The following is a 13,937-nucleotide window of genomic DNA, read 5'->3' as shown; positions in this document are numbered from 1 at the left end:
TTTAAAATTTATTATTATTATTTATTTTCTCTTTTGTCTTAATTAGGTGTTACTTTTTTAATTTGCAAATATGCCACATAAGTGGAAAAAGGAATATAATCAAAAAATAGTGCCAAAAGTGAAGACGTATATGAAACACACCTGAAATGCTAAAAAAAAAAAAAAAAAAAAAAAAAAATCGAAACATTCTTCTAAATTTCAAAAACTTTGGTCCAGAGAATCAGCCAAAAGTAATTATTTCTTAATACTTGTAATAGTCTTGATGTTGATTATGTGTAGAGTAAATTTCTCATTAACATCCTCTAAACATTTTTTGATAATTACATAGCAAGTAATAATTAGCTTATTAAATTAACTCAAGTGATTCTAATTTTGTTTTGTTTGTTATACTTGCTGCTTTTGCCTGTTATACTTGTTGCATATGATTTCGTTTTAGTCTGTTTGAATGACACAAAGCCATGTTGATTTTATTTACAGAACCCTAAATTTGATCAAAGGCTTGCATATAATGTATTATGCATTTGAGAAATGAAGTGAGAAGTTGAATAACTCAGGAAGAAATATAATTTTAGTTCACACTTGTTGAATTTTCTAACATTAAAAATAATTACATGATTTTGAAAGGTAAAGAATTGATATGACATATTAATTTTGTAAAGGTTTTGCTAAAAATAATTTACACCATAGCTGTTTCGATAAAAAGTAAATCAAAATTTTAGAGTTAGTCACCGTGTACGATTTAAAGCAAAATGTATTCTAAGACAAATATAAAATTGAAAATGCATTGCCTGCATGTTCTGGTTGTAAAAATAAGAAATTGCATGTTCCCGTTACAAAAACAAGGAAGTACAATTTCATATATTCGGGCTGGTCCAAAGATGAAATAAATCTGCTTATGTATAGTATTGTTTTTACACTCTTGATGATATCTTTAGAATTACTAAGCTTCAAATCATCTTCAGATCTTTAGATCAGCTTCAAATAAGACTGGGAAAATCTTATAATAAATTAAAAAATATTTAAGCAATTCCTTCTTTAGGCCTTCATACAATTTCTATAATAGTTGCCAAGATTAACATCGAAAACGCTGCTTTTAGTCCAATATAATTTGTGAAGACTTTTATCTGCTAACATATAAACTTTAAGCAGTGAATAAATGTTTCTGATTGGTAAAAACGAGTGGATGCAAGCGTACTAATTTGGTTATCACATTATTTAAGCACTTAAGGCGTAATCTTGCGCTCGTTGCCGCGAGGTATTTCGTGGGCTATAGTGGTCTAATATATCGTATTATTATTTTTTTACGAGAAATCATAACTTCAGTCGAAGCTTCAAAAGACAGGATCTCCAGCACACTTCTATGTAACTCATTTGTAATGCGGGGGGAAGGGGAAACTATTATTGTTCAGTGATATTTTAATAGTTAGTAAAACTTGTATTTGTGCTAGGTTTTGAATACTTGCGCTACTTTCTGGCAAAAAATACAGGAAAATTTGATCAATTGGAATAACACACATATAAAAATCTGATGTGTACACCACCTGACTTCCTTGTACAGAATATTAAATTATAGGCAATTTTTCTTGCATTTCGTTTAAACTTATTGGATTGAATTAAACCTACTTCGCCGACAGCGCATAAACTACAATAGAATAAATGCATTCTTTAAAATTCATTTTATTTGTTTACCATAGCGACACTCTGGCGCTAGGTTCACTTAACAGTATTATAGTTCGTTCATATTATAACTCAGAATGCACACAATTTATATCATTTAAAGAATTATCTAATCGTTGCCACATATTCTATTCAAATACTCTAATAAAGCTAGAACGATGTATAAAAGAAATTAAGCAAACAAAACAAAAAAGAAACTGTTTTTTACACACGATTCAGTATTTCTGATTCAATTAATTCAGTTCTCACTTCGCGAGAAGGCAAAAATACATAGAAACTCCAAGTATCTATATTAAAAATTACGAAGTAAATCTTAAACACTTATTTCCTTGAAAAAATTCCAGAAAGGATTAAGCGTGATTTAATTCCCAATAATAAATGAAGGCGTTATCTTTGTTGTTGCGAATCTACGTTTCTCTAGATTGGCAACAAATCCACTACTCTGCTGTTTCAAATGTAAACAAGCAATGGCCGCCATCAAAACAATTATTAGGCTTAGCAGCACTTAAACAACTTTAAAATTGTTCATAATTCTAAAAATATTGCACACAGATTTACTAAAGGCATAAAAACCTCAACCACGATAAGAACAACGTAATTCAATCATTTTTAAAGCAACAATTTACAAACATATAAGAGTAAAGAAACTGAGATCACTGAGCCGGGTAACAGAGTGGATATATATATAAATATATTTATATACGTTTGGCGCGGCCGATTGCAATCAAAATACGAGGTGCACATCTACATGTTATAGTAGTCCTACATACAAAATTTCAACGTTCTGAGGCTACTCGTTTTTGAGTTATGCGAGATGCGTGCGTACATACGTTCGTACAGACGCCACGAAAAATTCTCTTCAGAATTCATTTTAAAGCAGTTTTATAATTTTTTTGGAGGAAACGAATCTTTTATTCTGTCCTTAGGTATAGATATCACGCAAATACATCTTTAAATTGCATTCGAAAGCGGTCAAAATGGATATTTTCGTTGAAATATGCTGCCTGAAACTTTTCGCGATTACAATACTTCCTTGTTACTTCGTACAAGGAAGTAAAAATGAGATGTCTGCAGAAAATGTAATATGTATGGGCTATACTCAGATGGTTAATCGAGCTTTACATATAGACTAGAAGTTAACCCGAACATAGCTCGAAAGTTTTACCTTCCTCCTGTCATCTGTAGGAGACTTAATTTTTATGACACATTTATTTCGATTTTATTTATTGCTTATGTATTTTTCATTAATTTAACATTTTTACAAAAATTTCATCAACATTTTGCATTTATTGAATTTTAATTACTTGTTAATAGATGCCTTGGTTACTATTTTACTTATTAGCCCAAAGGGACAATTTTTCCAGAAGGGCTATTAATTTCATTTTTGCATTTTGCGTTGGTTCATTATAAATATGGGTTCATTTTTCAAACTAATGCTGCCAAATAAAGCCCTGCATTGTATTTAAAGAAATTAAATAATGAAGAATCTTCATGAATGTATGTATGTTTCTTGCACTATGAAAAACAACGGTACATAGAGCCATCCAATTTTGAATAACATAGTCCTCCATTCGAATATGGGGATCTGGAAGACCAAATTTGGAAATTTTTTTTTTTTTTTTATTTACTCCAGATTTAGTCAAACATAAAAAATTTTTTGATTAATAAACTCAACGACTTCAAAGCAAGCAATGGCAACATTGTACGAAAAAAAAAAAAAAAACATTTTTATCTCCAGCGCATGGGACTGTGTATTGACATTTCTAAAGATATTCTCTTTTAAATATTATGTGATATTGCTGTTGAATTGAATTTTACGGTTTATGTGCGAAGAACATGATATTTAAGAAGCAAAGGAAACACACAAAACGTTAAAAAACGCACTTTTGGAAGTAATATAAAATCTGAATGCTTTCATATTTTTTTTTTTAAATACTTGTTCACTGTTCCTTACTTTCCGGCGAGTTCCAGCATTTTTATTTGAGAAATTTAGCTCCGATTAAGCTCAGTTGAACTCCTCTCACCGTTTAATACTAAATCATTTAATACCATACACAATTATAAAATCTGAATTTCTGAGGATTAGTACTCGTTTAAATACTAAAAATTATTAAACAAAAAATACAGTCGCATTGGAAAGAAAATTTTGTCAATGTCTAAATAAAACATAATTTCGTTGCTATATAATGAATGAAATTCAAATTCCAAAATACATTATGCGACCAAATATAATGTTCAAGATAATATAATTTATTATAAATAAATATACTGTTATAACTGAAAAATGTTTTACGTAATTTTGTATTCAGTATTAAAATTTATTTTGTTGTGAGATTAAAAACTTAACGTAAAATATTTAAATAGAGTGTGCAATGTGGTTGGCTGGAAAAATGAAATGTTATTAAAAATATTTATATATCCCCTATTAAAAAAAGAAATACTTAAATATCTATCGGGATTTTTCATTTTACTTTGGCGTGTTTATTTTCCATATGAATGTCCTTCATTCTCGGTTCCTGGTCTTATAAAATTATAATTTTTAACTGTATATCCGCTGAATTCAGTTGCTGTTAAATTTTATTAGCATTTATAAAAAATTCTATTTGGTTTTTCTGACATACTCCCATTTGAGAATCTGGTATAAATTTATTCTTTCACTAATGAATTTATTCCTATTACAAATTCATAAAAATATTTTCTAGAAAGCTATTGAGTATTTACGAAATAATTATTTTAAAGGGTTAAATTATTTTTTTTTACTTTAATTATTAGTTTATTTATTTAGTTATTTTTGTCTAAAAAATTTAAATAGTCAAGAATATCGTTGCTTGCTGTCAAGAATATCGGTATTAATGTCCATAAATGTTATTAATAATATAATGAAACTATCGTGTATTTAAACACAAAGAAAACAAATAAATGCACAATAGCATTATAGGGAAACTAGAGAATAATATAGGGAATTATAGGGAAACTAGAATGCATTATAGGGAAACTAGAGAAAGTAAACTGAAGTTTTCTTTACTAATACAACTGAAGTGATTTTCTACAGTAAGAAGAATTATCCGGAAACTTAATAAGATGGGTAAAATAAAGAAAACCCTCCTTCCGAAAAAGAAAGCTTTTTCAAGGGAGCGCTCCCGCAGTACCTCCACTACCTTTAAACAGACAAATACGCCAGTTGAATGGGTGATTTTCATGGTTTTTCGTATAAGTAACTTGAATACGAGCAAGCTTCCTTAGAAAGTCCTCCATGAAGATTCCTTCTCCTCAGCGAGATAACCAATGTATGCTTTGTGATATCCAACTAACCGTCCTGACTCAAAGAAGAACTTGACTATTATTTTGGGGAAGTACTTGATAGTCGAGTGACTGAAGAAGCAGAAACTGGTATCCAGTTCATCCCCCACTGCAGCTGTATTAAGCTGCCCACGAAAGGCCGAGTGATAAAACCGTTAGGTCGAATGAGGTCGAGTCGCGGCGAATGAATTGGCAACATGAGAGTATAAGGTTAAGTTTTCTGACAGTTAATTTTAGTTTAAGCTACTTTTCTGTCCTTCCTAATTTCAGCTTACAACTTCCTACCAGAATATCTTTTTAGAATCGCGTTTAATGTAAATGAGTAAGAGTAGTATGTAAGTCGAAGTTTCTCTGACTTTTGCAGTTTGCAGTTTGGCTAAGTCCCTTTAAGCTGTTACCACTCTCGGCCGTATTACAGGCACTTAATAGCTTCGCTAGCTTATTAGATAGTTAGGGGCCAACTACTTTGATAGCTTCGGCTATATCTCTTTAGTTAAGCATTCGTTAACTGTTATTTCTTATTGAGTTCAAGCCCAAGTGGAGGCTTTGCAGTACGTCCTGAGAAAGGGGCCTGCTGTGAAACTCTTATTTTGAAAAATAAAGGGTAATTAACTCTTCTCGAGTTTACGTCTCTGTTCCTGAACTAAAGGGATTATTCACGGAGCTGTTCATTAGGTTACTTCACATTTAGTTGTTAGATAAAAGGCTGAAACACCCACAAGAGATTTTGTGTTTTTCCATAAATTTAATTTTCACATGAGCTAGTCTTCCTTAGAAGGAAGAAGGTATTCTTCCCCAGAGAAGGTTAACCTTCTCGAGCTTTGCCATACGCCATAAAACCTAAAACATCTGCAAACCGTTTTCACAATTTTAAAAGCCTTTCAATTTTAGTTGGAAACTGTTTCAAGAAACATTCTTCTTTTTAAGCAAAATGCCTCCAACTGTTTTGCTGTAATTTCAGGGAATTAAAAATCATTTCAAATCGCAATAGGATTTTAAAATTGAAAATTGAAAAAAGTAGTATAAAACAGTCGCGTTCGAACCCAGTAAGAGCCCACAGACTTACTAAGGCCCAGTAAGGCTCAGTAAGATCCCAAAGTTAGAAAGATAGTAAAAATAATTGAAAAAAAAAATCTGATGCATAATAAATCACCACATGACTTCCTTGTACGGAATATTAAATTATAAGCATTTTTTCTTGCATTTCATATAAACTTATTGGATTGAATTAAATCTACTTCGCCGACAGCGCATAAACCACAATATGAATAAATGCATTCTTTAAAATTCACTCTAGTATTTGTTTACCATAGCGACACTCTGGCGCTAGATTCACCTAACATTGTTGTATTTCGTTCATATTATAACTCATAATACACAAAATTTATATTGTTTAAAGAATAGAATTATCTAATTGTTGCCACATGTTCTATTCAAATACTATAATAAAGCTAGAATGATTTATAAAAGAAATTAAGCAAATAAAACAAAAAAGGAACAGTTTTTCACAGACGATTGAGTATTTTTCATTCAATTCTCACTTCGCGAGAAGGCAAAAATACATAAAAACTCAAAATATCTATAATAAAAATTACGAAGTAAATCTCAAACCCTTATTTCTTCGAAAAAATTGCAGAAAGGATTAAGCATGATTTCATTGGCATTCATCATAAATGAAGGCGTTATCTTTGTTGTTGCGAAGCTAAGTTTCTCTAGATTGGCAACAAATCTACTAGTCTGCTGTTTCAAATGTAAACAATCAATGGCTGCCGTAAAAAAAAAAAGGATTAGCGGCACTTAAGCAACTTTAAAATTATTGATAATTCTAAAAATATTGCATACAGATTTTCTAAAGGCATAAAAACCTTAACCGGAAGATAAAAACAACATAATTCAATCATTTTTAAAGAAAAAAATGTACAATTTCCAAACATATAAGAATAAAGAAACTGAGATCACTGAGCCGGGTAACAGAGTGGATATATATATAAATATATTTATATACGTTTGGTGCGGCTGATTGCAACCAAAATACGAGGTCCTATATACAAATTTCAACGTTCTGAGGCTACTCGTTTTCGAGTTATGCGAGATACGTACATACGTACGCATGTACCTACATACGTTCGTACAGACGCCACAAAAAATTCTCTTCAGAATTCATTTTAAAGCAGTTTTATAATTTTTTTGGAGGAAACGAATCTTTTATTCTGTCCTTATGTACAGATATCACGCAAAAAGATCGTTAAATTGCATTCGATAGCGGTCAAAATGGATATGTTCGTTGAAATATGCTGCCTGAAACTTTTCGCGATTACTATACTTCCTTTTTACTTCGTACAAGGAAGTAAAAAGACTTTAATGCGTATTTTTTTGGGGGGGGGGAAGAGAGAGAGAGAACGGAACATTTTCTTTCTCAAGTAGATATTATATGCATAATAAACTAACTAATTTATTTTGAAATAAAATGCTAAAATACTCGCTTTAAATTCATGCCGTATCTGAATTATAACGCATTGTTTTTCAGGATTTCTGTAATGTAAAATGTTCTTGATGTATAGAGTCCTAACGGATGGTCTCGAGGAAACACATTATCAGAAATGAAGCGCCAATACTCGAGGCATCGAAATTTTACGCCAAATGCAACCCCAAAAAGACGCCGCATTTTCTTCTTTCTCCTCTTTTAAAAATACAATTTATTTTTGCGCTGTTAATGTCTTTATTTTTCCTGGGAGAGTCGTTGAGATGCTAGCTGAGTTGAAGCGTAAAGATCCTGCTGCGAGCAAAGTGAGTGGAAAAGTTGTCCGTGCACATTTTCTGTAGTGGTGTCAGGAGGATTATTTTGTTCGCCCAATAGAGCAAGGAGTTCATCAAGTGCGATCTTAAAACACACTCTCTCTGAGTTCTCACTCCGGTTCCAGCACATACTTAGAATGTGGATAAACCTTCATTTAATTTACAGGTGAGAATAAAGTTTCATCTATGTAATACATACAGGTGTAAGCTGAATACACTTCTGTGAAATTTAAGTTTCTGATTTTATTATGACGCAGTGAAATGTAAAATGTTATATTTATTGTATGATTTTTTTTAAGTGTTTCTCTAATTTCTTTCTGAAGCGCAGAATCAAGAACTTTATTAGGATTCTCATCTTGCATACAATTTTTGAAAATTCCTCAAGGATGAATCTCTTTTAAGGGGACTCATACACCTTAAACCCCTTGACTGTTGCAAGAATTGGGATATTTTATTTATTTTAAAAGCAATTACTTCCAACTTTTTACATCTGACTACATAATGTAGCTGCTTTGGAAAATAGAAACCAGAAAGTTTGTGTTGCCACAAATATTTTTGTAATTTAATCCTCTTTGTGACAAAATATTTCGTTTTCACCTTGCGCGTATGATATTTTAAAAATGGCTAATTGTACATACTTGAAATTTGATGAAATTCTTTATATGGGCTCTACTTTCTAACTGAACCAACAATCTGATGAATATTTTAATATTGAAAAATTTTATGGACGAAAACATTAAAAAAATTTTTAATAAAATATATTTTATAAACTTAACTCAAAATAAAATAAAAATTTAACATGAAATTTTTAGAATTTTAGGTTCACAGTAGTTTCCAAATTTTATAAGAGCTATATATTAAATATGGAATTAAATTATGAAACAGAATGTTTTAAACTGTGCGCGCAAGTTGGAAACATGACGAAAAATGTTGTCACTAAGGGGATTAAATTATAAAAATATTTGTGGCAACACAAACGTTCTGATTACTATTTCAGAAAGCAGCTATATTATGCAGTCAGCTGTAAAAAGTTGGTAGTAATTTCTTTTAAAATAAATAAGTTATTCCAATTCTTTCAACAGTCACCTATTCGAACATCTTATGGGTTTTAAGGTGTATCAGTCCCCTTAAAAGTTAAAATAATTTTTATTTAAAAGTTTAATTAAAATGAAATCTTCAATGATTTTCAAAGCTTTTTCTTTTATTTAAATTGTTAGCGGAAATAAAGCAGTAAAATAAATATAAAGGCCGATAGAGGATTAAAAAGATTTTCTTGAAACTTATTTGATATTGTATAGCTTTTTTCTTTCAAAACAGAAGTTTTTTTAATACACAAATTTCAGACACGACTAAACTGTTTCGAACAGTCAATTGATTAATTAATTTTGGCATTTAATTTTGGCAAGCATGCAAACGCTATCTGTCTAAGAGAAAGGATACATTTGTGGAAGGCATTCGATGAGAAACTGATTCTTGTTTATGTTAATGGAATGCAATCCACAGAAACCCCATCTAGCTAAGAGATTCAGAAAGCGAAAACAAAACCCGAGATAAATTGCCTATGACTTGTGACTGTGTTTACCTGTGGTAGATTTTTATGTCAAGAAAGAAACATCCAATGTAATTATTTTAGTTTTAACTAAAGTAAGATAAAACGTAGTAAAAAATGGTAGAAATTAATGTAATAGGATCTGTAAAACTATACAAAACGCTGAGCCATAACTATGTTTAATAATGACATTATGATTAATAATGATGGATAATGTTTCTTCCCAGAAATTAAACTACATGTTAAATGTAGTTTGAGAAAGTAAGAATTTCAGTCCATCTTCCGTATCCCCAGCGGAATGCTATCTCTCCATTTAGTTCTTTTTTTTTTTTTTTTTTTTTTTTCTTTTTAGCCCAAAAGGGACTTTAATCCCGAATGGAACGGCCTTTTGCGCTGAATCTCTATCAACGGCGTAACACTTTTTAAATTGTTGCCACCAAATACGGTCGTCCTGTATTATATTTAAAGAAATTGAATAATTAATAATCTGTATGAAGGTATGCATGTTTCTCGCATTGTAAAAAAACAACGGTATCTACAGCCATGAAATTTTGAATAATGAAATCCTCCACCCAAACATAAGCACCTGGAAACCCGAATTTTGAATTTCATATCGTTTCATTATCTACTATTTCATATTTTGTAAAACTTTAACGAACTTTTCATTAAGAACCTCGACGATTTCAAAGTGAGCAGAGGAAACGCAGTACGAGGAAATAAAAAATTATCTTCAGCTCGTGAGATTGTCTGTCGAAATTCTAAAGATATGCTGTTTTTAAATGTTTTGTGATTTTGCTGTTGAATTGAATTCGATGTGGCGTAAACGCCAAGAACATGATATTTGATAAATAAAGTAAACACACAAAAACGTGAATAATAAGAGGTCAAAAAATTCTGTAAGCCTATCTTACTAAGAAAACTGTGATATGATAAACTGAAAAAAAAAAAAAAAAAAAAAATACGAAAAATGTATGTCAACACTTGACGCTACATCGGGTACTCTAAACGTATATTATGCTGCTTTTGAAATTTCTGTAGTTTTACTGTTGAATTGCATATGGTTTAAGTGCGAAGAAAATGATGCTTAACAATAAAGCTAAAAAAAAAAAAAAAAAAAAAGGGAGATTAGTAGGAGTGATTGCATCAGCGGACTGGTAAATTGTGAGCTCAGCGAGAGCGGAAAACACCTTCACAAATCCTTTTGGGAGATTGTTAAAATCTGAAACCTTCCGGAGCGTTTTTCTAACGTATCCTCGACAGATTTTGAATCACTAGTTTTTTTCTGTAAGTGTCTTCGTTTCAAGAAATTCGTTGATATATTTTCTGGACGTGTATTCGCACTATCATTAATAAAGTCTTGGTCACATGCATCTCTAAAACGCTTTACGTAGGGTTGTAAGAGTTCATCTCTATATCTTTGGACAGATCTTCGGAAGAAGACTTACAATACAAGGACATACACCTGATCATTATCCCTCCGCATAGCATCTCATCTGCACCACCACAATGGACTTTTCCCTAATATTAAGGGAAATATTTTATACTCTTAGTTCTGTCTGGATGGAAATCAGTTCGAAATCAGATGTGAAACTGAAAAGAATGCAGGATGTAGTACTGTTGAATTTAGCTCTGATATCATCTGCATTAATTCAGGTGTGTCGTGCTGTATTATGATTTCAACGAAACAAAGCACTGGCTTTCTAACATAAAGATATTTCTTACAGATAGAAATAGATATCAAGCAGTTGTTTTCTTAAGATTTCATCCTTTTTCATTAGTAGTATCCACGTCTTCAATTTATTGCCAAATGGCAGACACTGTTTTTTTATCTGTCTTGAAACATTCATTCGAAGCAGGAGACATGAAAAATGTGCAATACCTTCGCCGGGACTCGAACCAAGGATCTCTCAAATACGCGCCGAGTGTGCTGACCATTACACCGAAGGCATGTTAAGAATGTGATAGAAATATCTTATAAAACAAATAATGATAATTTGGTTTGCCTTTTGCTTATTCTATGAAAAAAAATTAAATCATTTTGGTTGTTAGGGTTAGGTTATTTGAATATAGCAAAATCACAAGAGCCATCTGCCTAAGAGGAGTGATGCCTTCGTGAAAGACTTTCTGATGAAAACTGGCTCATATTCAAGTTACACATGGAAAAAACATGAAGTCTAACCGTACAGATCGCCTGAGATCGAACCCAAACTAGTTCGAACTACCAGCACTCAGCGGGCTTAATCATTCTGCCCCTGGTGGAGCCCACTTTGGTTGGTTACTTCTCGAAATATCATTAACTGTATGCATGTCAAGATAATTTAGGCGTGGCACCAGTTTAATAAGATTTCAGCACGATATTATTTACTTTTGTTTTTATCCTTCTCTGTTTGTTTATAAATTTTAAAATCGATTTTTGACATTTCTATTGCCGATTTTTTAGAAATTCTTGCAGCTATTTGTTCTGTTAAAAATACGATACATAGTAATGGCTTCTTGAACATTTGATTTAATTTTTATAAGACTCAAGTTGAAGTGATTTTTTACTGACTTTTCCGCTTTTCTTCGCTTAACAAACAAATGCGGAGTTTCGATTTTTCTCTCATAAGATAGCAGACGATTATCCTCCACATGAAGTTTATTACAAATCTCTAACAAAAATTGCTGATTTTTCGAGATATTTTCAAAATCAATAGACTTTTTTTTAATCTATATATATCCAATGTGTTTATTTTTCTATGTCGAAAAGTGCATGTTTTCGTAGCGCCGTAAATTTTTTGCAGTTTACGAAAAACAGCCTTTTGCTCTGCTTTAAAAGAAGAACGATCAGAATAATTTATTAAATAATTTTAGCTATTTTTTAAATACGTTCCGTTCTGATTTAATACCGCTGAAAAAGTGAGTTTTGTTCCTTCAGAAATCACCCGACAATTTTGGTTTTATAGAAAAATGATGTTACATACTTTGTCGTTATAATGATTGCGAAGAAGAGTTTAATTCAAGTTTAGAGATTGATTTTCTTTCTATCTTACTTTTACCCTTGTTAAAATATATAAAAATAAAATACAAATAAAAAAATTTTAAAAATCCGGAAGCTTTCAGATTACGCCCAAAGGGCCGTTATTTTCACAGATACATACAAGTTTCGAGAGCATTTGTCCTAACACTACATTGGCTAAAAATATTTAAAAACAGTATATCTTCAGAATTTCCGAGAGATAGTCTCGCGTGCTGGAGATAAAAATATTTTATTCCCTATAGCATTCCTACTGCTCGCTTTGAAATTGTTAAGTTTTTTAACCAAAATTCGTTAAGTTTTACAAAATATGAAATATACAATAAAACAAATTCTAAATTTGGGCTTACGGTGCCTATGTTAGAATGGAGGACTATGTTATTCAAAATCTGATGACTCTAGGTATCGTTGTTTTTTCACATTGCGAGAAATATGCATGCATTCATGCAGATTCTTAATTATATAATTCTTTTAAATATAATACAGGGTGATAATATTTGGTGGGAACAATTTGAAAAGTGATACAACCGTTTATAGTAATTCGACGCAAAATGGCGTTACTGGACTAATAGCCGTTCTGAACTAACGTCTATCTGGGCTAACAATTTTAAAATTATACGGGTTTAATAAAGTGCGTTGTATGAACAAGATAAATTGTAAGGTACCTAACCTCGCTTTGGAATTCTAAGTTAATGTTTGAAGTCAGGAACCTAAGAACTGATAAGCGAATAATCGCTAGAGTTCGATGACGAGAAACAACAAGAGAGAAGGGTAACTAATCCTTTATTATTTCGATAAGATTTAACAAAACTCCGCCTGGGAGTGTACAAGTAAAGCCCGCACTTTGGACTTGAACTTAAAAGACTAAGAATTAAACTAAAACTAAGATTAACTAAATAAGTATAGCCAAAGCTATCAAGGTTCAATTAGAGTTGGCCCCTTAACTTATTTTACTACGAAGCCTAGCAAGGGCCTGAGTACGGCCGAGCATAAAAACAGCTTTGAGAGAGAGAGAGAGAGCGGCCAAAAAGGCAGACGCGCGTAGTTCAGAAACTCTGATTCTCTCTCTGTCTCAGTAAGTAACCTCGTGGTTTAAATACCGCTTCTTCTCATTAAATATTCAGCAAATTCCAAAACTACGTTCTGGCCGAAGTAGTAAGTTGAAGTTAAGAATTTGACAGGAAAGGAACTTAAAATTTAACTGTTAATAAAATTAACATAATCCTTACAAAATATAAAAAATCAGATGAAACATTCTTATAAAGTCATATTATGATGTTAACAAGCGTACTGTTACTGGCACTGAAACCTAGGAATAACCTAATATATAAAATAATTACATTTTTAGTCCAAAGGGATTTGAATCCCGAAGGACTATTAGTTTCGTTTTGGCATTTTGCGTCGGACTCATAAATGTCGGTTCACTTTTCAAACTGTTGCCACAAAATGTTAGAGTCCTGCATTATATTTGAAGAAATTAAATAATGAAAAATCTGCATAAATGTATGTATATTTCTCGTATTGTGATAAAACAACGGTACATAGAGTCATCGAATTTTGAATAACGTAATCCTCCAACGAATATGAGCATGTGGAAGACCA

General features: G+C 31.5%; 2 protein-coding genes across 5 annotated transcripts in view; one reads left to right on the top strand and one right to left on the bottom strand.

The window, feature by feature from the left end:
• LOC118181042 (beta-1,3-galactosyltransferase 5-like) overlaps positions 1–13,937 on the top strand; it is a 63,332-nt gene that overhangs the window by 10,926 nt on the left and 38,469 nt on the right. For 2 of the 4 annotated variants that reach the window (XM_085827480.1, XM_085827479.1), the window contains exon 1: positions 7,708–7,939. The exons of 1 other annotated variant lie outside the window; for it this stretch is intronic. The gene's annotated coding sequence lies outside the window, so the exon portion shown is untranslated. Of the gene's footprint in view, positions 1–7,707; positions 7,940–13,937 lie in introns of those variants that run through there. One more of the 4 variants, XM_035350114.2, reaches the window with a different exon arrangement.
• Positions 1–13,937, bottom strand: part of LOC118196852 (glycerophosphocholine cholinephosphodiesterase ENPP6-like) — a 765,277-nt gene that overhangs the window by 716,092 nt on the left and 35,248 nt on the right. The window lies entirely within an intron of this gene.

The sequence above is a fragment of the Stegodyphus dumicola genome, chromosome 12 (genome assembly GCF_044657685.1).
Source record: "Stegodyphus dumicola isolate Sdum_Otavi_A_Nest chromosome 12, ASM4465768v1".
Classification (NCBI taxonomy): Eukaryota; Metazoa; Arthropoda; class Arachnida; order Araneae; family Eresidae; genus Stegodyphus; species Stegodyphus dumicola.
The sequence above is the reverse complement of the archived record's forward strand: the minus strand, read 5'-3'. Positions and strand labels throughout refer to the sequence as shown.